The 3,776-nt window shown below is 34.7% G+C and overlaps 1 pseudogene; it reads left to right on the top strand.

Moving 5' to 3' along the window:
- Window positions 1-1,321: 1,321 nt before the first annotated feature.
- On the top strand, window positions 1,322-2,245 carry LOC143025931 (uncharacterized; annotated as a pseudogene).
- The last annotated feature ends 1,531 nt before the right edge of the window (window positions 2,246-3,776 follow it).

Raw genomic sequence — 3,776 nt, 5'->3', positions numbered from 1 at the left:
ATAATATATATATATCTATATCTTTAAATATCTGTATATATATATATATATATATATATATATATGTATATATACATATATATACATATATATGTATATATATATATGTATATATACATATATATATATATATATATATATATATATATACATACATACTTATACTAATTATATGACTTTTTCAGATTCAAAAGCCAGTAGTGGCAAACGATGACCTTTTGCCTAAAACTCACAAAAATTCCTTTTTTTGTTGTTGTTGTTGTCAAATTAAGAAAAAAAATGACAATGATCAAGCCCAGATGTGATAAAATCACGAGGATGTATGGGGGAACTGTTGTCCAGACTAGTGATAAATGCACTGTCTGGCGAGTAACGGTCGATTGGGAGACCTTTCCTATGGCGGCACACTTGCCCCTTTATACTGATTCCTTTTGCTATCTTTGTATATCCCTGAAGACGAACCTCGAACAGAGTTCGAAATATGGAAAATTTTATTTCGATAAGTCCAATGTTTACTTTCTTCGTCTATATATATATATATATATATATATATATATATATATATATATATATATATATATATATATATATATATGTACATATATACACATATATATATAAACATATATATATGTTTATATGTATATACTATATATGTATACGTATATGTATATATATGTATATATATATATATATATATATATATATATATATGTATGTATGTATGTATGTATGTATACACACACATACCTCAGAACGGGTTAAGTGCGCCAGCGATGCGGGAAGTGCGCCACATGTCTAGATCCCTAATAAAGTTCGTTGATTTTATTTTATTTATTTATTCATTTATCTATTTATTTATTCATTTTTTAGATCCACCATTTAGGCAGTAGAATTGGCCATTTTTTAATTGAATATCAACATTATAAATTGAAAAGGTATGTTTGCTCTTCTTGAACATAACATTTTCGATATATGCATTTTTTCCTTTAAAAGAGAAACGATTGGTTAGATGAGTAAGAAAATATTATTATATATGCATAAAAATTTTGTTGTGAAGCAAAAATATGATGAGATTGAATATGCTACAACACTAAATTTATACAATAATTACGGGGAGATAAAGGTCCTGTGAGTCAAATGCGCCATGCCCATAACTAAAAAAGAAAGAAAAAAAAAATCTTTGATCAAGTAGTTCACAATGGTGCGCCACTAGCCTTTGGGTGTCAGGTCAAAGGGCAATAGATACACTAATGATGATTTGAAGAGAGCTGTTGGTCGTGTGAAGGCTGATAAATCGATGAACAAAGTGGTTAGAGAGATGAAAATTTCCCATCGAGTTCTCCGGGATCAAGTGATTGGTGCAGGTGCAAGAGTATGGTCAACAGGAGAGCGACCGACTGCTTTGCTCCCAGAGGAGGAGCGGTGTAGTGCTCAACATATGGCTGTTTTAGGAGATTACGGATATGCGTATGATGATCTTGAGTCGCGTCTCTTTGTTAAATCATTTCTGCAAAACGCAGGGCGCACAGTGGATCAATTCAAGGAGAACATGCCAGGTGTAGAGTGGTTGAATCTCTTTGTTAAGCGCCATAAAGACTTGCTAAATAAACGCATGTGCTAAAACATCAGTAGAAAAGGGGCAGTTGTAAGTGTAGAAGCTGTGACTAAGTTTTATGTTAATTTAGATAATTATCAATTACGAACACACCAATTTTTTTTTATTACCCTAAGGGTATAGTTCTTATCCATAGGAGGGATGCTAAACACGCAGAAAAAGTAATGAGTGTGTCAAAAAAAAAGTATTTCAGTCATGTTTTCAGGAAGTGCTTCTGGGGCATTACTTGATCCATATGTGGTTTACAAAGCAGAGCATTTAATGAATAGTTGGGTGCAAGGTGGACCAATACATGCCAGGTATAATAGAACAAAGTCAGGATGCTTTGATAGTCATTGTTTTGGTGAATGGTTTTTAAAGGTTGTGGTGCCCTATTTTGCTAAGCTGGACAATAATTCACCTAGAGCAATAATAGGAGATAATCTTGCATCTCACCTGTCTGCAGAAATCATTGGACTGTGTGAGAAGTACAACATAGAATTTATCCTTCTTTCTCCTAATAGCGCTCATATTCCTCAGCCACTTGATGTTTGTGTTTATGGGCCTATGAAAAAGATATGTAGAAAAGTTGTAACAGAATGGAAGCTTGGTCCTGGAAAGCATTTCACAGCACTGTCAAAGCAATGATTTCCATATCTGATTCTACAGCTGCTCAGTGCAATTCCTAATATCATGCAGCCTCATATAACTTCTTTTGCAGCAACAGGCTTCTACCCACTGAACAAGAATACGGTGATTGATAAACCACAGCACTCTGACATTCCTACATCTGCATCACACTTGGTAAGTCCCATAGTTGTTGAACACCTCCAGTCCTTGAGGGAAGTTGCATGCAGAAAGCCCGGGGCCACTGTTCGAGGTAGGAGGCTGCAGTTGTCACCTGGGAAAAACATAAATACTCATGATCTTGCTACAGCTGGGCCATCAGGATCTCAAAAGAAGAAAACAAGACCTCGAGAACCATCTCCATCTGACAGTGAAATCAGCGGAATTTCTACACTTTCTGATCCTGATTCAGTAGAGGCAGGTGAGGGAGACACAGCAGAGGCAGAGGCAGTTAAAGTTGGTGATTACATCTTGGTGAAGTTTACTACCAAGAAACAGAGTATCCAGTATGTAGGAAAGGTACAAGAAAAGAAGGGTAAGGAATATGTGGGGAAGTACGTACGTTGGTGTTATGACAGTGACCAAGATGCGAAATATGCCTTTCTTAAGCCTGAAGGACCTGATACATATGATGTAATTAAGAGGCTACCACAACCTTCAACTTCAAAGAATCTCACATTCTTCCCATCTCACTGTTTTGTAAACATCACTGTTTGGTAGGTTTTTACTCTATGGCACACTTACCCTAAAGTGTGGGCTAAGTGTGCAATATTGTATACCATATTAAGAAGAATGAGTTTGTGTTCATATTTACAAAATTTCTTCTCTTTGTTTTACTCTGTTTTGATACAATAAAATCAATGTAAATACAGATAGTTTTTATATTACAGTTAAAAATTGCAACAAAATCGTGACGCACTTGCCCCGTTCTACGGTATATATATATATATATATATATATATATATATATATATATATATATATATATATTATATATGTATATGTATATGTATATATATCATATATATATATATACATATACATTATATATATATATATAATATATATATATGTGTGTGTGTGTGTGTATGTCTGTGTGTGTGTGTGTGTATGTATATATATATATATACATACATATATATACATATACATATATGAGAGAAATTCGCTAGTGACAGCGGCATTGATCTGATAATTTTTATGACAATCGCATACAAGATTCGAACCCATTGCTGTCGACCATCCGTAAGATTACCTTCACAGTGTCTTTAGCCACTCGTCCACAGAGACTATAAAAGCCTTGTAACCTGGAACCTATCTGGTTCCTGAGGATAGGAAAGATCACTAATCTGCGACCCCAGTTCCTGTTTTACACAAGGCCCAAGCCCACTAGTGGTAGGGGGTAAGGATCGGAACAAATCCTTTTCACGCTTTCGACATTGTAAATACGAGAGAAATTCGCTAGTGACAGCGACATTAATCTGATCATTTTTATGACAGTCGCACGTAGGATTCGAACCCACTGCTGTCGGCCACCCGTAAGATTACCTTC

Source organism: Oratosquilla oratoria, chromosome 6 (assembly GCF_046742065.1).
Source record: "Oratosquilla oratoria isolate Oo_2021 chromosome 6, ASM4674206v1, whole genome shotgun sequence".
In the NCBI taxonomy this organism is placed as follows: domain Eukaryota; kingdom Metazoa; phylum Arthropoda; class Malacostraca; order Stomatopoda; family Squillidae; genus Oratosquilla; species Oratosquilla oratoria.
The sequence above is the reverse complement of the archived record's forward strand: the minus strand, read 5'-3'. Positions and strand labels throughout refer to the sequence as shown.